Here is a 25,561-nt window from a genome sequence, read left to right on the forward strand (position 1 = left end):
CCCGAAAGAACTTCTGGACACTTAGAAAAGGGCAAAGCAGAAAGCAGCCCCTCATGGCTCTGTCTATATTTAATGCCTCTTCTTTATACAAGTCCTTTGCTCTTATTATCAAAAGGCTCTCCTTCACACAGCCCACCAGACAGCAATGGGTTTTTTCACTGCATCTGTTGTTTTAGTTGATATTGCTCTTCCTACTCCCCACTTTCTTGGAGCTTGCAAATCTTTATCCAAGCTGTGAACCCTAACTGTGGACCCCCACTCAACTCTCATATGATTCTTCTCATCACCTCTGTGCTCAATTGTGAATAGTAACTTGCGTTAACCTTGTCGATACCATTATACAATGTTTTAAACATCAATATAATTTTGCTTGCTTTTCTTATTTCACAATGCATAGATACAGCTACTGTATATTTACATATAACAGAAATAAATCTTTAGTCCAGCAGACAAGTATATCTTAGAAACCATGCACAGTAAAGTAGCATATTTAAAAGCTGCAAGGTTTATATTGTAACTTTTTTTCCATTTTAGTTCTTTTATCAGAGGCTGGTGCCCCCAATTCACAATTACTGGCATCTGCATTTACCAGCACCTCCAATAAACCATAGACTCCTTTTTAATGTGAGTGAAATTGGCACAGCTTCTAGCAATTCTTAGACAATGCCTTGGGAGATTGGCGCCAGACAGTATGATACCACTGATCTAATACGATTCATCCAAATTAGACAAGAAGTTAAGAATTATGACTATGAGCTGCTATTTTTAAAAAGAAGTGAGAAGCAATTATTTCTTCACACAATAACGAAACATCTTGTGAATCTCAGCTTTTAACTACAGATAAGCAACGAAGAAGGGGCTGGCAGAATAAGGTAACCCTGCTATTGATTATGTTTAAAGCCATAGATTTTCTTTTGAGTTGCAATAGTTTAAACAATGAGAAGGGATTCAAAATGCTTAAAAACTGATATTTAGATGATACGTTAGGGTCACACAAAGGGGTCCATGTTTTTTAAATGAACTTAGTTAGCGTTAAGTGTACATCTTCACAGCCATTGAAGAAGTGTTATACTCAAACAAATTTGTGTGTAAGGTGTTAATTACTTAGTACAGTATTGTACATACTATTATTAAACATATATTAAACATACTAAAGTGTTTGTTTATTTTTTGGTTTATGTATGAAATGACATCAGTACACAGGATAAGATGAAGTAGAATGTTGCCCAAATCCTTAACAGTTAATTTCTGTGTGCATGTCATGTTGCTGTACATTTGTAGAGGTATTAGGAAAAAAACAAGGGAGTCTATTCAATACACTTAATGGCAGATCTAAATATTGCTGTCGTTTAAATAGAACCCACTCTGACATTATTATTGTTGTTGTTGTTGTTGTTATTTGTTTATTTATTTGGCAAGACACCTTTATCCAAGGCAACTTAAAGATGTTACAATGCAAGCTTCATATTTAAATACAGTATAGTTTACAGTAAGTGCAAATAATACTACTAAAATACAATGCAAAGTAGGATGCAGTACGTTAGGATTACAAGAAGTTATATCTACGATTACATATTTATAGTGCAATAGTGCATTAGCTGAGGATCCAGTAACATGGTGCTGAGATCAGGCTGAAATGCACCAAACAGATCCACATGCACTGTGGGATGCTTGATATTCATAGCAAGGTACACCAATTCCAGTTATCTCAGTGGCCTTGTTTAAACTGATTGAATATAACTAATTCTCTTACGCTGACCAAAAGTAATAGCTGTGACCCTCATTACAGCATTCTATTGCACAGAGGAGTTGTCGTATGGTCACTGAGAAAATAATGGGTAAAAGGTGGAGTTTACAGAGATTTATTTTTCTTTTGGTAAATCTAGGTTAGATTGCACCCTAATAGGAGATGCAAACCTGATATTATTAGACCTCATAGAACACATTACAATACGGTTGGCGTTAGTAATAAAACTAAACTTTATATATATATATATATATATATATATATATATATATATATATATATATATATATATATTAGTGACAACTCTGGAAAGGTTTGGTGTGCTTGTCACTTCTCCATACCTTTTACACTGTTCTCTAGCACAAAAGAAAGTCAAACTTCCAGGAATGCAAGTTAAACAGGATGGTACCTGTGTGTTTATTATTTACAATACTTCAAAAACACCCAAAATAAACAAACAAAAGCCTAACTCCTTAATAGAGTACTAGCTATAACAGAAAGATTCCCTAACTAACAGTCCGGGCAGCTAAGCTGCTTACCGGCTCCAAATACCAGGACTCTTTTCCAGCTCACTCTCCAACTCTCCAATTCTCCAACTCTCCTCAACCAACAGGTTGACCCTGCCCTTTTTAAAAGGCTCCCAATTGTTTAACTGATGGCAGCTGTTCAATCAATTACACAATCACCTTGTCTAATTATGCCATCTAACATGGCCTCCTGGGAATTAAAGTCCTGCTGCGCCAGATTGGCAGGACTACATTTCCTTAAAATGGGTACAGACTGTGCATAATCCGTGGCCCAAAATATCGGCCCTCTACCACAATGCCCCACACTTCATCACAATATATATATATATATATATATATATATATATATATATATATATATATATATATATATAAAAGTATTTTACAGCTATAAGCAAGGACTTTCCATGGGACATTTTAGTTTATTAAATACACATGTATTCTAATAAAACCTCTTTTCTGCTAATGAATTAGCTATACTATGGATAGTTCTGGGAGATCAAAGAGGCAATCAAAAATATTTTTCGCTTTGAATGCAGACCTGCACATAGCATGCGGGGGAGACCTGACAGCTATTGTGAGCAATAAGAAACGTGCAAGTGGAATCTGGAAATGAAACGTGTTCCTTATGGATGCTGAGGGAAAATGGTCAATTTCCTATGATAGTTGCAATCATTGAGAGTGGTTCTGGGTTATGTTAGTCCAATGTCTGTCTTTACTTGGCTTTGTAATTGCTTTGAGACTGGAAACTCCTAACTACCCTGAACAGGCTTCCTCATTCCATTCAAAGTATGTGACAATGTGACCTTTCAACACTGCAGGCCCAACCTACTCTACTAATACACAGAGCGAGAGTCTATGAAACCTACCAAATTTAAATAGTTTCAGTTTCCGAGACCACAGACAGGTAAAGACAGACATAGAGAAAATGAGAACCACTCAATACTGGATCAATAAAAACACTCAATAGAATTGCATTCATCATACAGAGGCAAGGGGAAGGGGAAAAATAAATGCAGTCATATCTGAAGCTACGTTCTCTTTAGAAATACTACATGTTTACAGCATACTGTATTCCATTACAATCTATACCCCCCACTGTGCCTCCGCCTCCAGTAACCTGCTTGACACCTTATGAAAGCAACCTAATATCCTTTCACATATGGAGATGAACTCGGGTCAAATAAACAACTAACTAAAAAAGAAAACAAAATAAAAAACTTTACCACTTTACATGAAAAAATATATCAAAAATCCAAATAAAACTGAAAAATCTGATTTTATTAACAAGTGCTCTGAATTGAGCAATACCTATTGTCTAATGAGCAGCCTTTTAGTTATGCCCTCTGTGACAGATACCAAAACAAAATCAACAGATAAACCATGAATTACATGTGTAGAATATTGATGAGCATCTGGTACAATGCAACTCATTAAAAACAGTTGTCATTGTGTTCAGCATCATTAAATTAAATGATGGGTATATGTAAAATAATGTCACAAAATAACACATAGCATTGCAGTTGTCCACAAAATGCATGTCTGCTAATAGCATTGTGTAACTTGAAACACTGGAAGAAAACCTGGTGTTTTACCTTAGTATTAAACCTTAGTATTAACCAACATACTACATTACAACATACATGAAAGCACACAGCCAACACGATCAGAGATGCTACATGGTATAGGGGCTATGCTAAGCTGAACTGTTGCCTTGACTTTATTTTTTGTTTTTTTTAACTTCGCTCACTATTTTATGGTGTTCTGTTAGTTACTCCCATGAATTATTACATATAAACAGGGAGTTGAGGTGGGACAGACAGGGTCGAAAGGTTACATGCTTTTGAGAAAGACTGTTAGTCCCAGCAGGATTCTCCATATACGCTCAAAGCCAAGTCAAAGCAGATGTGGAGAACATTGAATTAACTCAATAGTTGGAGCAACAGAACCCTGAACCTCTTAGATTGATTGTAAATGGCATACAGCACTGGGGGTTTTATAAAAGAAAATTATTCTTCTTCTACTTACTCTTTAAAGAATGTCCATGGCATTTCCTGAACTAGCCCAATTCCCTTAAGATCTACAGTAAGTCATGCATGTTTGCAACCTTCAAGATGCAGATAAGGTACATACCTAGGAATTTTAAAGATTTTAATAGTACACCAAGTTTAAATTGGAACTGCAGTGCTTGGATCTGCAAGATACAGCTAAAAATGCCCTGTAAATGTGTCGAAGGTAAAGATGTTTTGGCACCTCCACTTTGTCCCCTGTCACAGAGAATATACATTCTCCCTGGGGTTTATTTCTATTGGGGTGGAGTCAGCTGTGTCTCAAATCTTTCAGTCTGCACATCAACAAATAAATGCATTTAATTTTGTAATATCTCAGTACCTGTCTAAAGCACAGCACCTGCCTTACAACGTTAGTATTTGGTCTTTCAGTTAGCCGAGATAGCTGAGACAGGTACCCCCTGCCCCTGTGTTTATTTACATTACTATGATTTAAATGTACTGTTTTGTGATTATTTTAAACACTGTTGTATTGTCATTATTGTTTTACAGCCTGGATGGGGTTAAAATGCCCCATCCAGATAAAATTGTGAGAATGCGTGGTCAGCAGCAAATGATTATTGACAAGCTGGCTGTTAACCACCCATATGAGAAAACCTGTATCTAATATGGCTAGGGAAAAACTAGGTAATTGATATCCAGTTAATCCCTTGGCTACAATAGAAAAACAAGCAGCTTTTGCTGAAGGGGTGGAATAAGAATAAAAACAATTGCTACTCATGCTGGCTATAACCCAGCACGTTACTTATCTGTTGCTTGTTATGGCCACTGTGCTGTTTTGTTTTGTATACATGTTTTGTTTTGTTTGTTTAAATCTTTTATTTATAAGTAAAACTTGTGCATGGTCTGACGTTACAGATAAGCTATCCTGCTACACAGATCAAAAAAGAATAGTTAGAGGAATGTAAAATGACTGAACAGTAGAAAAGGGGTTCACTGCAGGTTTGATTTTTAGTGTATTCCTTGTCAATGGCTTATTGTTTCCAACTGCATTACATTTTCCTCTATAGACTTCCAGCTAGAGTGCGCTCTGTGTCTGAGGAATGCAATTAAGCACATCAGCAGAAGTCTTTCCCTAATGGAGCAATTTAACAATAAAATGAAAAGTCTGAAACAAATCAGTTTGTGTTTCATTTCATGTAAGTTCCAAGCTTGATTTCATTTGATGTAACATTTGAAATTCAAAAAACCCAGAAAATCTATATTATTTATATTATAATGTTTAAAATCAAGCAACATTGCAACATTCCAGCAATTAAAAAGGCTTCCCAACTACCCAAGCCTAATCTTTTTAAAGTACTTTATGTTCTCAGTAACACCCACATGCAATCAATGCACTTTCCATGTTACTAGAAATAAAAATGTGTCATGCCAAATATATTTAATTTCTTACAAATGTAACCATGGGTAACTCCGGTCCTTGAGGGCAATTAGACTTGAGGTTTAATTGGTATAATAAAATGACTAAAGGGCCTATTTGATCATCAGAACTAAATTAAGAAACAGGTGTTTTAAATCATCAGTCAGGGGTTTTGTTCAAAGCTGCAGGGAAAGTACTGCATGACTGAAACAGGACTACCAGGTATCCAGGCTGGGGGCACAGAAATAATGCTTAATTCCTGCACTGTCCAGGCAAAACATGGAAGGGTGACAGTCATGTTGGAGGTGTCTTTAAGAGATATGTTCTTAAAATATTAAAGCTCTCATCCAAATTCAAATAATGCCCACACCACATTCTGTTCAACTTTTAGTATGTTTATCTCTATGACTCTTCGGGGAACATTTGGTGTGTGCTTTTTTTCAAGATATGTATTACATATATTAAAGCTGATTATAGTCTGGTTATTACAATTTTAAATTCAAACTTTTTCTAGTATGAGGACTCCCTTCTCTTCCATAAGCATCTTCTATTCCAGTCCAGGATGACTAAGCAGCTTTGTTTTCTATTCTACTCCCTTTGTATTTTTCATAGTTTTGTTCAACTGTAGTAGTTTTTTTTTTTGTAACCTCAATGTCAGCTAAACTAAAATAAATAGAATTTCTATTGTAAAGCAGATTCCAGATTCTGAACCCTGGGTGCTTCAATGTTTTCTAATCGATTAGTACCTTGATAATATGTGGGAACAGGGGCTATAATTGTTATGATGAAGTAGGGTTATTTACTGTATGTCATTAGCCATGTAATCCACTCTACAGCTATGGCCAAATGTTTTGTATCAGCCTAGAGAAATAACTAATTGTGCTTCATAAAGTCAAATGAAATTACGTTAACATATTGCATTACATACCGCTTTACATTTAATGAAAAACTGACAAAAATTAAAAATAACCTTTTTGAAATCCAACATTAAATACTGTAATACTATTATGGCTTCTGGTAGATGTTTGTGATATCAGTTTCTTTGATTACATGATGTTAAATTAAAAAAAAAAAAAAAAAAAAAAAAAAAAAAGCCAAACTGTTCAAATCTTTGTTTTATTTTTATTATGTCTCAATTCTAAAATTGTAGGTGATGCAAAACTTTTGGCCAGAGCTGCACATTCAACTTCCCATTTAGCAATGAAAGTCAACTTCTTTAGGGTGTGCAATAGTTTACAATCATCTCCAACAATCTGATGACTGAAGAATGTCTAAAATCTGCTTCCCTGCTCTTTTCTTCAGCTGCTTTATTCACATGATGGAAATTCCCATTTGCTTGATTGTGTCCATTGTGATGGTCCTTGGTTCCACCGATGAGATCCCACATGGAAGTAAACCTCCACTTGACTCGTGTGTCTGCTGTTGTGAACCTGCTGAAAAGCTCACCTCTTCTTTCACAGACAACCTGCCTAATGATTACTCATCTTACCCATTGCCTCACATCAGGCCAACCATAGACGTCACTATCCTGAAAGGTAATTAGAAAGTATTATTATAGGCTTTTTCCTAATTTTCCTAGTGTGAATATGTATCAGATTGAAACAGGTGTCTGAGGAGCCATCGTCTGTCTCAGAGACACAATCCTGGCAGCGACTGTGCTTCCACTATCACAAGGCTAATTACTCTCACTTCTGGTCATTCAGGGTACCTGCTGCTGCGCTGAAATTTTGAGTGATAAAGCCTTTGCTCAGTGTGGGTTTGGCTCCTTCCTAAACTGTACTGTGGCTAAGATGAGTTTCAATAACTACGCAAACTTTCCTTTTATGAAGTATTTTTTTCTGCAAAGACAGATGAAGCAGATATGCTTCCACTGTATACAATCTGAGCAGGAGGCAGAGAGACTGTAGTTTATTCACAGGCCAAACATAAAAGCGTGTTGGTGCTATATTATAATAGACTATAATACTGTTTGTAATATCGGTAATTTGCTGTCTTTGTACAGTTAATCTAAATTGCTGTGATTTTATGATCCAGCTGAGTAACCAGTGAGAAACCACAATATATATGTTAATGTTTCCAACAGCAGTAATGTTTAAATGTTGGTACCTTGGTAAAATAGTTCCTTAACTTTGAATGCTGAGGTAAGAAACTAATAAAATAAGACAAATAAATTCAGCCCTGCTGGAATAGTTCAGCAGGGCTTCTTGAAAAAAAAAAAAAAAAAAAAAAAATATATATATATATATATATATATATATATATATATATATATATATATAATATATATATATATATATATATATGTGTGTGTGTGTGTGTGTGTGTGTGTGTGTGTGTGTGTGTGTGTGTGTGTTACTGAATAATATAATAATAATAATAATAATAATAATAATAATAATAATAATAATAATAATAATAATAATAATAATAATAATAATAATTGTGTATTCTAGGTGACAAAGGTGAAAATGGAGTGAAAGGCCTACCAGGAAAATCAGGGAAAGCGGGCCCACGGGGGCCACGAGGCCTCTACGAGTTCAAGGAGATGAAAGGTCAGATTGGACCTCCAGGCAACTCATGCAAACAGCAATACTCATCGTTTTCTGTTGGTCGTAAAAAGTCACTCTACAGCAGCGACTACTTCCAACAATTAATTTTTGACACCGTGTTTGTTAATCTTTACAAGCTTTTCAATATGTTCACAGGCAAGTTTAGCTGCTACACCCCGGGGGTACATTTCTTTAATCTGAATGTTCATACATGGAATTTGAAGGAGACCTCTCTGCACATAATGAAAAACAATGTGCAGACGGTGGTTTTGTTTGCCCAGCCCAGCGATCACAGCTCCATGCAGAGTCAGAGCCTGCTCCTGGACCTACAGGAGAAGGATGAGATCTAGATTTGTCTCGACAAAACAGACAGAGAAAATGCTGTTTACATTGATGCCTCTGACATCTATATCACCTTTACTGGATATTTAAATCAGATTGATAAGCCAAGTGGAAAGGAACATAACGCTATAGAATTACTTTCTCCCACAGCTCCCTCTTACCTGATTTTTTTGATTTGATTCATCTGTTTCATCCAGCACCACTGACAGGAATTAGGTTAGTGCAAAACAGTCACTAACAGGGAGCTTCATCAGAGATGTAATAAGACAATTTTACAATGACTTCAGCAAAACCAAGGCCGTAGAGCACGTTGTATGCTAGCATTGGTCAAAACACTAAAAAAACCTTTTTGAAAAACTCAATAAACCATAATATGCTCGCAAAACATTGGGTCATAATGTAGTCAAGTAGTCATATGTTATCGATAGAGAGTGCCAGACCATTATCTAAATTGCATATATTGTAACTTTGCAAGAGCTTCCTGCTGGAGATTTACCCATTTTAACACATTGCCACATGAAACTTTTTACTTTTACTTTTTACTTAGTACTTTTTCATAACTTTGAGCAGCCGAGCTTTCTAGTAGGTTGCAGTCACTTGATCTGGTGCATCACAAGTCTCTTTCACACTGGCATGATCTTCCCGGGTCAGCCACGCAATTACACACTGCTTCTGATAAAGCAGGGTTTACCTGGGTGACAGATATAAGTAAACAGTGTGCGTATCAATGCCCCGGAAGCAGCTTGTTACTGATGCTTCCATCCAAGCTTCTCTGGGGTAAGCCACTGGCCCAAATGTTGATATTCATGCCTGCTGCAAGCTGGCTCATGGTGTGTCTCAAGCAACAAAAATATGGCTAAACAGAACAAACAAAAACGTTCCTTACAGAAGTGAAACCTTTACACTGTTTGTTTTTTCGTCTGTTGTCATGCCTTTTGTCTCGCTCAACCCGAGTCAAAGTGTGTTGACCTACCTCCTGAGGTGGGTTGCTGGGACCCAGGTACGTGGTTTCACACTATGTAGGATTATGACCTGGGTAGCCAGACCCAGGTCTGGACCCAGGTAGGAATGACAGTGTGAAAGGGGCTCATGTTTGTTTCAGAGCTGCTTAATAGCCCATGAAATAAATTAATCTATAAATAGGGCTTGAAGTTTTCAGATTTTATTTGTGATCATGTGACATCCGTTTAAACTAATTTTGAGCCAATTCTGTTTCCTAATTAAACTCAGAAAATTAGACTTCATATCTTAACTGAGCCAGAATCTGTTTCACCTCATTTTTTATTTCAGACAGACACATTTTGTTAATTGCTCATCCCTGATACTAGTTGCACTGCATTCTTGCAGTCGCCTAGTTTATTGTTGTGCTTTCGTTATTTTTCACTCTGTCATGTCTTGACAGATTTTCCTTTCAGCATAATATACTCAGTAGAGAGTGTACACTGATAGCAAGTCCGTCATTTAAAATCTCCTTGAGCTGTAGCAAAAAAAAAAAAAAGTATAACCCAGTTTTTAATTAATAGTTTTCTCATTAAGATGCAGAGACAGCTTAACAGCTACTAATTAACATTTAAACAGAGGTAGCGATTTGGAAAACAAAAAACAAAAAGTTAAACCCCTGTATGTATAAATACTGTATATGTATCTGAGCGTTTAACGATGATGTACTTTTTATGTTAACGATCTTGTCTAACTTATTTTATTTAATCAAACATCTATAATAAATCTTGGGTATAAACACAGAGACAGCTGTGAATGCTTTTGGAGCTTTAATATGTTCTTTGCCATTTCACTTTCAAATGATGACCTGCCTGCAGTGTTGATACATCATGTGTAGGATGTCTCTTATCATTAGTGCTGTTATCTTGCACAGTTTAGACCACCGTAAAACAAATTGCTCAAACTGCACCAAATGATTTCTGTTATAGTAACACCCTGTAACAGGGGTGTTCAGTTACAGTATGGGTAGCTGCTGAGAGACGAGGGAGACACAGGTGGCGTTTACATGCACAGGTCATGACAGTTTGCCATACTTTTCATATAATGTGTTACTATGCAGTACTGATTTAGGGAAAAAAAACGGCCGTACCAATGCTGATTACTCAATTCATAGTCATTTAGGGGAGGGAATATTTAAATTCAGTGTCTGCCTAGTAATTAGAAAAAGAACGACTCTGAATATTGTGGGGAGAGCTTCATGCGTTGCTATGAAGACAAAAACATTTAACAAGAAAAATTAATTCATGTGTTGTTACCTTTTCAACACACACACACGCACACACACACACAAACACACACAATTATATAAAATATAATTTCTACTAAGTACAAGTTTTACTACTTACAATTTATATTTGTGTGTGTGTGTGTGTGTGTGTGTGTGTGTGTTTGTGGAAGTTACATTTCATTAACACTAGAACTGCCTTTTAGAATACATGTTTTTATTTTGAATATAACCTACAATATTCTATTTTTCATATATACAAGCCTGTTGTTATCTCTACTGGACCTGGCAGCCATCAATTCCTTCATTTTGCACCTGGGGAAAATATCAGTAGGAGAGATTTCATCTTGAAGCCACAGCGATTCAGCAGAAATATTTCGATCAGAGAACTGCAAAGCTGCAGGCTGCAGAAGCTCAACCTGGATTATGTGCTGCGAGCGACTCACACTATCTTTAGTGTGGAAGAACAGACACACACGTGTACATTATACAAATATACAAAACAAAAAACAGTGGGTAAAAACAGCTAATAAACAAAAGGTGGCCAAGCTCAGGTCTGTGCTGCTCCCATTAAAAGGGAGGTCAAGCTTCAGGAACCTCCTCCTGCACAAACTAAATAAATTTAGGAGGGATTCAAATCCCCTAAATGAATTCCTACAATAAACACACACACACACAGAGAACCCCGGTATACACGTGGATGTTCTTGGTTGGTCCATCTGGTTCACTCTCCCTGGCTCTCCATGCAGGCATGACTCTTCATGCTGGCACACAAGAACAGGAACAAACAAAAGAACAATTACTCAATTAACACCTGGCCACCTGCTGCACATTAAGTTTCAATTAGGCTGGGAGGGAAGTGTAGCCTCCCAACCCTGCCATATCTAGTACATACTTTGTTTTTACAAATGTTTTCAAACCATACAAATTAAACACCTTCTTTATAAACCACCACCAAAAATATATTAATTTACAGGCCTGCCACACACCCCATGGAACATATGAACGTATTATGAAATACAATAGTTGTAGTCCCAACTTAAACATAAAAAGTGTTGAACTTTAGAATTGTTTCATATTTACAGGACAGCATCTAAACAAGAGAGAGTTGTATAATGCCCTTAAAAAGGTCTTCATCTGTGTGGAGATTCAGTTTCTACAGCTGCTTTCAGAATGCAATTAATTTCAACTATACCGGACTATAGTCAACACTCGGTTATCTGTTACCCAGATATAAACCAGTCGTGTTTTACCGCCCTTGTATAAATAAAATCAATCCCCATTATATATTTTTGTAACAAATGAATGCACTTACCCATCACACGTGATTTCCGACTCTGTCACCAGTTCTGATACAAAGCCCATCTCTTCAGTGTTACAATTTATCTGAATATCCATCACAGCCCGTGTTTAAAAAAATCTCTCTAATACCAAATCCATCTGTCTTATATTGTGCAGTTACACAGCACTTCCTCCAGTTTCACCTGACGAAAATGCAGCCAAAACAAAGTGAACGAGGCAAGCTATGGTAATGTAACAGTTACTCATTAAACAGTTTTAGATAATGTGATGTATTTTTTTTTTTAAATCTGTGATCTTTAGTTGTTTTTGTGCATCTTCATTTGCAAGTGAACTGTGATGGAGCACTATATTCTGCAATTTTGAATACTGACTTTGAATACTGTTTAAATTCTTGAAACATTTTTTTTTCTTTTTTTTAATCTTTTGTTCTTGCTAAATTGCATTGCCTTTTACGTTTTATGCAATTCTGTGCATGGATAACATTTAGATTTCATACTTACTTTAAAACACAGTCCTTTCAGCTATGTATTTTTGACATTGTGTGTATATATATATATATATATATATATATATATATATATATATATATATATATATATATAGTGTATCCTGAAAAACAAATAAGGGTTGGAACGGGTCAGAATGAAATAATCAGATATGCGTCACACACGTTTAACCCGTCACTGAAGTCAAAATGTTATAGTGAGTGCTGACTGTATATGGAACCCAATTGTACCAGTTCTTGCATCAGCTTGTACTTGCACAGAAAGGCTCCAAACTTTGCTGTACTCTACTACTGCTCTTAATTATAACTATTTCCTGTATCTTATTGGTATCCGTATTCATGCTTTTTGTAATTGCTCTTGTTTGAAATCGTACTTATGCATTTATCGTACTTACTGCATGCTTTTAATGGAATTTACTCAAATAAGCAGATATTGCTACCATAAGTTCAACAGCTCTTAGTCGAATTCACTCTTAAATGCAATTACTTACTGTATTCTTTATTTTGCTCTTATCTGAATTTGATCTTATTTTCTACTTATTTTACTGTACTTTATAACTGCTTGTATCTGTAATATGATATTTTGTAATTTAATCATTTGTACTGTGATATTTTGTAACAACTGTAGGTGGCCCTGGAGGGTGAGTGCTAACAATAATAATAATAATGATAATAATAATAATAATAATTGAGATCAGGTCACTTTGAACTGCAGGAGCCCAGATTACAGATGCTGGTGTTCAAATGCCCAAGCATAAGGTTGACAATGGTACTGAATGGATAGATTTTAAACAATGGTTAAAGCAGCTGGATTGCATCAGTTAGTTCTTTACTTATTGTAACATGATAGTGTCAGGAATGAGTTTAAAGCACCAGTGCGCATGTTTAATAGACAAAAACAAACAGGAACAAACAAAATTGGTACGAGGGCCAAAATAAAGATTCAAACAAAACAATACTGTATCCAAACACTTTGCCTTCACTGAACAGTTACAAACAAACCGTTTAACCCACAGGTTACTCTCATCTAACTCTCTCAATACCCACCAAACAAAGCATTTTCTCCTCTTTAAATACCATGTGGATGGAGCCTAATTAACAATTAATCATTCAATTAGGGCTCCAGCCACATTCTCACATGTATTTATGCATGGGATGATTTTAACCCACTCCCTGCTAACCCTATATTCCCAACACACACAAATATACAATGTACATGTCGGGCTTTCACCCTGCCACACTTATGTTTATAGCTGTAGCCTTACAATACACTATAGGTGTGTCCACAAAAAAGATGTGGCACCCATTTTCCCTAGAATTTGTAGTGATGAAAACAGCACATCAAAAATGAATTATAATTCACATCCCCACTGACTAGTAGCAGTAAGTACAGCAGGGCTACTCAACCCTGTCCAACAACAGAACAACAGACTCTACACAAACCGATGAAATGCGTTTATATAAGATTCCATTTTTTATTTATTTTTAAAGACTCGTAATATGTTTTTAAGTGTTCAGTGACTGCCTCTAATCAAGTTTATGGTGTATTTTCTCTTGCACTCTTTGTATGACAGACCTAACACTGTAATGGCACAACAAATGCACTCTCAGCTTGATCAGAGGTAGCCACCAAACACTTATGAATATACATTTTCATCTTTTGGTGTCCTGTGCAATATCATTGAACAGTAAAAGAAAAAAAGAACTTCATACAAATTAAAAACAAAATCTCCATTATTGCGCAAGGTGTTCTTAAGATATGTATCACACATTAGAATACAACAACATTAATAGGTGTGATGTTATAGCATACTATAGGATACAAGACGTCTTGGAGAATATTGTAAGTTAGCGAGTGGTACAGTAGTCTCCACCGTATAGGAACACTATGGTGAAACAGATTTTTTTCCCCATTGAAAATGTTCCAGCTAAAGGAACAAGACCTTTGCTTGGCACTGATAGTGATTTGTTCACCATGGATACAGTACTGTTTTATAAAAACAAAAAAAAAAAAAACGACTTGAGGGACACTGATTGGCTTATTAAATCTTTCCAGAATCACCGTCATATCATTGAATTATTTTGTATTCTGATTTCCACGAGTGCAAATAATATTTTGTTTGAATTGTCATAGCAAATACACACTATATGTCCAAATAAAGTATTAGAATATAATATTTACATATTTATTTAAGTTTTGTAGTCATGCAAGCAATAAGGAAAACAAATATTTAGTGGTATAGCTTTAATAAAAAAATCATATGGATAAGCCTCCTTAAAGCTCATCTGAGAGAGGCTGACTGCCAACCGAAGAGGAAGACAGTTAAAAAGTTTTATTTTCATTAACTTTAGATTTAGTTATTTAATTTCTGCTAAATAGTCGAATAAAATAAATAAAATAACCATTATTTGCATGCGTTATATGTGCACTAATGTTAAAAGTTAGTTAGATTTTGTTAAAAAAATAAATAAAACAAAACAAACAAAAATTAGTGTATTAATCATTATTACCACAATCGTATTTATTGTGTTAAATTAGGTTTAATCATAAATAAGGCATCTTAAAAAATAATAAATAAATAAATACATATTATATTAAGAACTAGCCTACTTCAAAAAACTGGATTTTGTAATCGTGATTGCTGCTTGCCTGGATAAATGAAATCCAGCAGTGACATTTTCTGAAAAAAAAAACAGATCAAAATGATCCAGATAAAAGTAATCTCGGCCACAAAATATAGGATTACATAATCCCAATCACTTTGATCCAGATTAAAAGTTTTGAAAAACCAGCCCCAGGATGTCTGGTACTAGTACTAATAGTTTTGTGCTAGAATTTCACAGCAAACTGACCATCATTCCATTGGCATTGGAAAACAATCCAATTTATTTGACAATTCAAATACTATAGAAGCATTAGGTCTGGTTAATTAGATTATTAAAAAGCAAATTTAGTTGAGCATTATATCTGTAATTGAACTTTATGCATGAAATGTTGTCCATTTACTCACTGTGGCAGGGCAAACACCCTGCTTATGTAAATAAGTGTAGAATTGGCAGGGATGTGATTAAATATGACCCTGTCAGTAATCACAGGTGTGGCATTCTCCAATTAGGCAACTGAGTGCTAATTGAAGAATGGTCACCTGTATAAAAAGTAAGCAAAATCCTTTGTTTGTTGGAGGAGTGTGGAGTGTGGCGTGTGGAGTGTGGAGTGTGGAGTGTGCAGTGTGGAGTGGAGTGTGGAGCGTGTAGTGTACAGTGTGGAGTGGAGTGTGGAGCATGGAGTGTACAGTGTGGAGTGGAATGTGGAGTGTAGAGTGTGGAGTGTGGAGGGGGAAGTGTGGAGTGTGCAGTGTGGAGTGTGGAGGGGAAGTGTGGAGTGTGGAGAGTGCAGTGTGGAGGGGAAGTGTGGAGTGTGGTGCGTGGAGTTTGGAGCGTTGCGCATGGAGTGTGCAGTGTGGAGTGAGTGGTATGGAGCGTGGAGTGTGGCGTGTGCAGCATGGAGCGTGGCGCATGGAGTGTGCAGTGTGGAGTGGAGTGTGGAGCGTGAAGTGTATATTGTGGAATGGAGTGTGGATAGTGGAGCGTGGAGGGGGAAGTGTGGAGTGTGGAGTGTGGAGGGGGAAGTGTAGAGTGTGGAGGGGGAAGTGTGGAGGGGAAGTGTGCAGTGTGGAGTTTGCAGTGTGGAGTGTGGAGTGTGGCATGTGGCATGTGGCGTGTGGAGCGTGGAGGGTGGAGTGTGGATTGTGGAGAGTTTGTGCTGTGATTTTTTTACTGTTTTGTAACTTGAAGGCAAATGCCAGCCTACAAGTGTGTTGCTCGTTTGTTTGAACATTTTATTTGGGACCTTGTGCTGTGTATTCTTTGTTCCTGTTTGTTTAGTTTAATAAAGTGTGCAACAGCACTTTAAAACTGCAGCTTCTAGCCTCTGAGTCTCATTCACAACGCTATCCCATACCTTTCAACAATTAAAGGTTTGCTGACATAAAGGGGTTTAACAGTAGAGTTTTCAGCAAAATACATGTCAAAAAAACATGAGAATGCCAGAAAATAAAAGAGAATTGACAGGTCTGCAATCCTGCTACTCTCACATTTATTTAATGAATGTGTGTCTGTAATTCTTATCTAAAAAAGTAACCAAATACAAAAAAAACTTGATATTTATTATAAATGCAAAAACAACATTTCAATTAAGTGTTTCTTTTGGGACAATATCTCATCTTATTTCCAACATAAACTTTCATGTGTGTGCCAATCATTGAAGCAAAGCAATGCATGTACCAATCTACTAAACCCAGTTTTCAACCTGGAAAATATCAGCCTGGACTTAAAGGACGGTTGACAAGTACGGGGGCTCTGAAGCAAGAAGATTTTCCTCCCCATCTACAGCAGCATAAAAGCCAATGCAATGCTCCCCAGCCAGAATCAGGAACTCGGCATGACCAGGATTTGAACTGGCAAGCTACTGATCAATTGACTCATCCAGAACTCCATGCAATAGTGCCTTTTGGCACTGGGGACCCTATGAGGCATATCATTTAAAAAACAATTACTGTAGTATATGCATACAAATCTATTAGATTAAAGATTAGGCTAATATCTGCTTTCAGATTGAGTTTCAATTGGCAATAAAAATAGCACCAGTATATGGTATTTTACTATTGACCGGGGAGCTGTAAAAGTTAATGTAGGAATATGCTCAATGAAAGCTTAATGCTTTGCATGGTGACTCATCTCTCCAGAAGCTCAATACAATATGAAGATGACCCCCCTAAGGAGATCCTTTCTTTGTTGAATCCTGATCTCATTACAAAGTATATCGAAAGCTTGCAACTCAACAAACTTTAAATTGCACTATAGATGATACCAAATCCTTATGGTTCTAGGCTCTGTGGCTACTAATACCTGGTGATTCCAGGGCACATTCTGTAATATACATACCTTGTGTAGCCATCACCCACAATGAGGAGTCTGTGTTTGACAGGAATCAATGCTATCTGAAACAAGAGGAAAATAAAGAAAATCAAACTGACTGGGTATTGTCAAGACTGGGTATTGTTAATGACCCTGGAGTCATTTACTGCACATATAAATAATAAAAATACAATCATTGTTAGAAATAATATTTCTTTTAGAAGTCATTTCATGGGTTAAAGCACTACCCTTTCATTTCTGAAGGCCTGGGGTTTAGTGGCATCAGCTTATCCTCACTGGACAATCGTCTACAAGGAGAAGCCTTGGATCGGATATGCATAGAGACTGATCTGCTCCCTCAACCCCACAGCAGCTGAACCAGCCCATTTGCTGTTATCAGGGATCAGCAAGGTGTCCGTACACGGACAACAGTGTCCATGGTAAAACGTTTGAAGTCCGTGGTAATTTATTTAAAAAAAGTACAATTTACAATCTCTGTTGAAAAAAGACATGATTTATCTATGTACATATTGCAATTGCGATGCATACAGGCTAGATTTGGCCTCTGCTTCTCCCGGTAAACTGACAATGACAATATTCTACCATAACTATGGTTACTGCAGAATCTTGATGACACTGAACCGACTACTGAAGCCTTGTTATACAATCCAATTAAGTGTTAGTCACTTTCACGTTGTGCACATGGCGTTGAAATTAAAAAAAAGATTGTTCAACCCAGCTTGGGAAAGAGAATATTTCATTTTTGAAAGACCCACAGATTATTGAAACAACTCAAGTCAACAGTGCCTCGTGACCATGCTGAAAAATGGTGCAAAAAAATATCTAGACTTCAAACATGTCGAGTGTAGAGAAGGATAGATTCATCAAGGAGGCCAAAGCCAACAGAGGAAGCCAGGTAAAGTCAATGACCGACTTTGTTAACCGCAATCTCAAAGATGCACAGAATGATCTTTGCCTTGCCTATAGTTTAGCAAAAGCCAAACTGCCATTTACAGCAGGCGTCGTTTTCAAAGAAATGGCTGAAAAAATTGACCCAAACTCTGTTCCTTTTCAAAGACTGCATTGCAGTGCAAAAACTGTGTCAAGAAACACAGAGTTTAGGTGAAACTGTTGAAGCAACAGTAGATGCACCGTTTGTAAACGTAATGTGTGACGAGATCAATGACCACAGTGACAAGAGTCAAATAATAATTTATCATCATTTTGTGAATGTTGACACAGGTGAAATTAGTTTTTGAGCTCAAGTTTTTGAGCTTAATTGAAATAACCGAGCGTTGTACTGCACAAAATCTGAGTGAAGCCATTGTTGGTTGTTTGGAAATTGATCAAAACAATTACCCTGTAGAGAATATTTTGGGTTTTACATCGGACGGGGCATCTGTAATGCTAGCCCAACGTGAAAGTGTTTCAAGGCGATGGAAAGATTGCTATGGCAATTTATTTGTCCAGCACTGTATGACTCATTGCCAAGTCTTAATGGCTAAAGACGCTGAATCAGTCATACCTGACTTTGTGGAAGACACGATCAAAGTGATACTGAGACATTTCAGTGGGGCTGCAAGAAAAAAGGAGTTTAGACAGATCTGTGAGCTGAATGAAGAGGAATACTCAAACCTTGTTAACTACAAAAAAATTCACTGGTTAAGTTTGGCTGCCTGCGTTGAGAGGTTTGAGTTACTGCGGGATTCTCTAGTGCAATACTTTGAGAGAGAGGCATTTGGGAATGGGTCACCGAGTTATAGAACAAGTTGCCAGAATATCCATGACATGCTACTATCTCCTAAATTCATTCTATATCTAAGTTTCTTGAATTGGGTTTTGCCACTTCTTGCATCAATGAATCTAGCGCTGCAGAAAAATAACTCAAATCTATACAACGCATACTGTTCTCTGGAGAAATACTGCAAGGTAATTTTTGAAGCCGTTTAAACAGCCTTCAAATGAGGATTCTACACGGGAATCTTTCATAATGCCAAGCGACCTGTCTATCCCTAGTGCCAAGGTCACAGAGATACTGAGGGAGTATGAGGAGCAGCACTACTTGCCAGAAACGAAGATTGCTAAGGTAAAAGCAACGTTCATTGAATATGCAAAAAAACTTGAACAGGCATTCAAGTCCAGGTTTCCTGAAAAAGAACTGGTGAAATTCATGCTTTATTTGGACCCCTGCAACCAAAAGCCACCAGTCTCAGAAATTCAAAAACTTGCTGCAAGATTTATAAAGCACACTAACTCCAACAAAGTTGAAATGCAATATACACTGTACTGCGAGGATGAGGCTGTGAAGACACTTTTCAACTGCTGTGGCAGTGACGTTACCAAATGATGGTGTAATTTGTTTAAGTCAAGTAGTGAGGATGAATACAGTGAACTAGCAAGGCTGTCACTTCTTTTACTGACACTGAGCCCTGACACCTGTTGCTGCAAACGAGGCTTCAGCCACATGAACTAAATTAAAACATCCACAAGGAATCGCCTTGAGAACTGTCGTGTTGCTGCATGTCTACGTATTGCAACGGCAACAACAAGCACAAAGGACTTCAATGTATCTGCGGCGGCGGCATGGTGCATTCAAAAACACTAGGTGAGTTGAATTTATTATTATTATTATTATTATTATTATTATTATTATTATTATTATTATTATGGCTAGATAACTACTGTAGCTATATACAGTGGTGCTGCTCTTCATTGATATTCGTGTGCTTAGCTCCTCTATATATATTGGAGAATGTGCTTTAAATCGGACTGTGCTCTGCTGTTTACTATACACCCCCCATGTCCGTCACTGAGTCTGGTAATTTTGTTAAGTGTCCGTCGCGCAACTTGGTGGTGCCGACCCCTGGCTGTTATTGGCATTCTCATTTCTTCTGTGACAACACACGCCTCTGCACAGCATGGACACTGGACCACATGTTTAATAATTAAAACAACATTTCAACAAACCTCTTTTTTTGAACATTCAATATTTTCAAATAAACTTGACAGCATGACATTCAGCTTAGTTGGCCTCAAATGTTCTTTAACATTCCATAAAGGCAGGAAGTTTCCTTAAACAGATTCCATATGTTCCATCACATCTGCAGCAGTGGAAAAAACAGACAGTTTTACAGTATGGAATTAGTGTTCACATACTGATGGTACACACCGGAAGTACAGAAGCAGGTGAAATAGTCAAATTGTGTGTGTGTGTGTGTGTGTGTGTGTGTGTGTGTGTGTGTGTGTGTGTGTGTGTGTGTGTGTGTGTGTGTGTTTATACACTGAACAAAAATATAAACACAACATGCAACAATTTCAAAGATTTTACTGAGTTACAGTTCATATAAGGAAATCAGTCAATTGAAATAAATTCATTAGGCCCTAATCTATGGATTTCACATGACTGGGAATACAGATATGCATCTGTTGGTCACAGATACCTTAAAAAAAAAGGTAGGGGCATGGATCAGAAAACCAGTCAGTATCTGGTGTGACCACCATTTGCCTCATGCAGCATGACACATCTCCTTCACATAGAGTTGATTAGGCTGTTGATTGTGGCCTGTGGAATATTGTCCCACTCCTCTTCAATGGCTGTGCGAAGTTGCTGGATATTGGCGGGAACTGGAACACGCTGTCGTACACGTCGAGCATCCCAAACATGCTCAATGGGCAACATGTCTTGTGAGTATGCAGGCCATGAAAGAACTGGGACATGTTCTGCTTCCAGGAATTGTGTACAGATCCTTGCGACATGGGGCCGTGCATTATCATGCTGAGGTGAGGTGATGACGGCAGATGAATGGCACGACAATGGGCCTCAGGATCTCGTCACGGTATCTCTGTGCATTCAAATTACCATTGATAAAATGCAATTGTGTTCGTTGTCCGTAGCTTATGCCTGCCCATACCATAACCCCACCGCCACCATGGGGCACTCTGTTCACAACGTTGAGATCAGCATCCCGCTCGCCCACACAACGCCATATATGCTGTCTGCCATCTGCCTGGTACAGTTGAAACCAGGATTCATCCGTGAAGAGCACACTTCTCCAGCGTGCCAGTGGCCATCGAATGTTGAGCATTTGCCCACTGAAGTTGGTTACAACACCGAACTGCATTCAGGTCAAGACCCTGGTGAAGACGATGAGCACGCAGATGAGCTTCCCTGAGATGGTTTCTGACAGTTTGTGCCGAAATTCTTTGGTTGTGCAAACCCACAGTTTCATCAGCTGTCCAAGTGACTGGTCTCAGACGATCCCGCAGGTGAAGAAGCCGGATGTGGAGGTCCTGGGCTGGCGTGGTTACACGTGGTCTGTGGTTGTGAGGCTTTGTTGAACGTACTGCCAAATTCTCTAAAACGACGTTGGAGGCGGCTTATGGTAGAGAAATGAACATTCAATTCTCTGGCAACAGCTCTGGTGGACATTCCTACAGTCAGCATGCCAATTGCATGCTCCCTCAAAACTTGAGACATCTGTGGCATTGTGTTATGTGACAAAACTGCACATTTTAGAGTGGCCTTTTATTGTCCCCAGCACAAGGTGCACCTGTGTAATGATCATGCTGTTTAATCAGCTTCTTGATATGCCACACCTCTCAGTTGGATGGATTAACTTGGCAAAGGCGAAATGCTTACTAACATGGATATAAACAAATTTGTGCATAAAATTTGAGAGAAATAATTCAATTTTTGTGCGTATGGAAAATTTCTGGGATCTTTTATTTCAGCTCATGAAACATGCGACCAACACTTTACATGTTACATTTATATTTTTGTTGGGTGTATATTTTAAATTGATCAAAATGACTGCGGCCCTTAACGAGCTGCGATTTTACGTGGCCAGCCTTTATTAATAATACCATGCTTTACAAACACTGCAATATTTTATTACACGATTTAAGTCATTTTAGAAACAATGCTGTGGGAGGCTTCGATCTGCAGCACTATATTCCTGTGTGTTTTGGGGCTTGTATACGGTACATTTACTAACAGTTAAAGAGAGCTTATTAGGTGGGAGTTGGGAGATCAGGGGAGTACTGTACCAGCGAATCAGGAGTGTGTATTGGTTGCTATGGGACGGGACAAGAAGAGGAGAAAGAACGGTAGTTGAGTGTGATGCAGTTATTTTTCTTAATGGAAAATATTACCTCTGAATATCTGTTTGATTTCTGTAAAACTAAAATATATCTTACCCGGTTATTAGTTTTTTTTCTCACTGTAATTTACCTGCTTGTTTGTATTTATATTTATTTATTTATTTATTTATTTATTTATATTTTATATAATTCTACAGGATTGAGTAAAAAAATTCCAATGGAATAAAAAACAAAACAACTAAACCCCTTATAAGAAGATATCTTCGGCCAGCTTTCGGATAGCGCTTAGAGTGACCGGCAAAGCTCTAAGTTTACGTTTTCACCATCCAAGCTGAGGATGAGATAAACAGACAGCCCTTATTTTATCCCCTGCTATGTTGGCAGACTTAGCTTCAGGACTGCTGTACTGTAAGTAGTTAATTTTGGATAACTAAAGTGTGTGTACATTCCTTTTCAATTCACATGACAACCATTACCGAACAGGAAGAGCCTCTCTGACCGCCAGTTACTGAGTATATATACAAAAGCTGCCCTATCAAGGCCCTGCTGTGAGGGGGATGTCCCTCCCACTTCCTGTTGAAGAGGGATGTCCTCACAGTAGCACATCGCCATTTTCTCTCTCACTTCACTGAGACAGATCAGATTGCGTTTGCTTTCTTGTACCGAAATTGGTTAGTTTGTTGGGTAAAATCGCGCTTTCAAGCATTACTAAGAGTGCTCTTGTCTAATTCTCTCATCAGTTTACTGACTAGAGCTGGTTTCGACCCCTCTTCTGAGATTGGTGACGGCCATTACTCTTTTTTCACTGCACAAGGCCTTGTGTAGTTGATATACCGTGTGAGGAGCTGTTGTGGTTCTGTAAGGAGACTCCGTGGGCTTGCAGCGTTGTCCTCTACGCCGATTTAATCGGTAACAGAGACCAGAAAAAAACAATAAAATAACCAAAAAAACAGCTCGGGTCTAGCACCCCTCTCAGGCCTCGGGCTTTCCTAGTACAGCTGCCGACTGAATCGGCTGCATACCCCGGCATCGACCACGATTTTCCCACCGACTGCGAGGTTGAGAAAAACAGCGCCTACCCGGCCCCGATTGACTCGGCACTGGTGTAAATATCTTCGGTGTCACCTGCAGCCCAGCACCGACTGTGCCTACCATTGGCACCGACCTTGGAACAGGTCCACTTGGCACTGACTGTTCGGCATCGACAGAGCTGTCCTCGGCGCCGTTCCTGGCACTGATTGATTCGGCACCGGTGAACCTCTTCAGAGCCATCTACAGCCAGGCACCGACTGCGCTACGCGTCGGCACTGACTTCGGCATTGATCGACTCGGCACCGACCTCTCGGCACCAACTGCGCTCTTTTCGATGCCGATCCCGGCACCGGTGAATAGCTTCAAGGCCGTCTACAGCCCGGCACTACACGTCGGCACCGACCTCAGCACCGACCTCTCAGCACTGACCGCGCTCTTTTTGAAGCCGATCCCAGAACTGACTGATTCAGCACCGGTGAATGGCTTCGAGGCCGTCTACACCCCGGCACCGAACGCAGTACACATCGGCACCGACTCAGCATCGATAGCACTCTCCTCGATGCTGATCATGGCAGCAACTAGTTCGGCACTGGTGAATCACTTTAAAGCGTCTACAGCCCGGCACCGACCATGCTACTATTGTCACCGAGCGCAGCAGCTTCACCTGCAAGCCATCTCGGTACAGCCGATTGGGTCCTCAGCTGGTTTCCACCGGTGTGACCAGTGTGACCAGTGCGCGGCGAAGCTGCCCAGGCAGGATGAGCACCCGTCCTGCGCCAGATGCTTAGGGCCAGAACATGTGGCCAAAGCATGGGCAGGTGAGCTAGACTGCTCTCCGTGTAGGAAGTTCTCAAGAAGAACTAAGTGCTGGAGAGCAGCCCTATCCCCAGCAGAATCTCTCTCCTCTAACCAGGGGAGAATGAGATCAGCAGTCCAAGAGCCTCTGCAGAGGTCATCCAGGACCACACTCTCCCTATTCAAAGTGGACGCTCTCCTACAGGTCAAGGTATATCAAAGGTTGTTGGGGCTGATGGCAGCCGCCTCGAGAATCCTTTCACTAGGGCTGCTGAGAATGCTTCTGCTTCAAGCCTGGGTAAATATGCTCAAGGTGCACCCGGTCTGAGAATGGTACCGGCTGGTGTGAGTGTCCAGACAATGCCGGAAGACACTGGAGTGGTGGCTTTGTCCTGGCAATCTGCACCTCGGATCTCCCCTCAGATCCCCTCACAGAAGGGAAGTGGTCACTACAGACGCCTCCAGCCTGGGCTGAGGAGCGGTCTGGAATGGGAGAGGAATAAGAGGTCAGTGGAAGGGACATTGGTAGCAAGTGTACATAAATGCCCAAGAGGTGCAAGCAGTGAACCCAACATTATCTAATTTTTGCCAGCAGTTAGTGCACAAACATGTTCTGTTCTGGACGGACAATACTACAGTGGTAGCCTACATAAACCACCAAGGCAGCCTGCGCTCGCCAGGCCTTCACCACGCAGCGCACAGACTCCTGTACTGGATACACAGAAACTTGAGTTCCATCAGGGCAGTTCAGCTCCCCGGTGTGGACAACAAGGCAACAGACCTCTGAAGACCTCTAGACAGCTCGAAGTGGAGGCTGCATCCTCAAGCAATGAATTTGGGAGAGGTTTCGACCTGCAAGAGTCGACCTCTTTGCCACAGCTGAGTCCACTCATTGCCCCCTATGGTTCTCCATGGAGTGAGACGGGGGCCCCCTGGAAGTAGACGCGCTAGCTCACCTCTGGCCAAAGGGTCTATTGTATGCTTTCCCTCTGCTACCATTATTACCCCTAACACTAGAGAGGATCAGGGTGGAGAGAGCACAGGTTTGCTGGTTGTACCCAGATGGCCGAGACGCCCCTGGTTTGCTCTCCT

The 25,561-nt window shown here is 39.0% G+C and overlaps 1 pseudogene; it reads left to right on the plus strand.

Moving 5' to 3' along the window:
* Positions 1-752: 752 nt before the first annotated feature.
* On the plus strand, positions 753-9,419 carry LOC121294168 (annotated as a pseudogene).
* Positions 9,420-25,561: the final 16,142 nt, after the last annotated feature.

Source organism: Polyodon spathula, chromosome 18 (genome assembly GCF_017654505.1).
Source record: "Polyodon spathula isolate WHYD16114869_AA chromosome 18, ASM1765450v1, whole genome shotgun sequence".
Classification (NCBI taxonomy): domain Eukaryota; kingdom Metazoa; phylum Chordata; class Actinopteri; order Acipenseriformes; family Polyodontidae; genus Polyodon; species Polyodon spathula.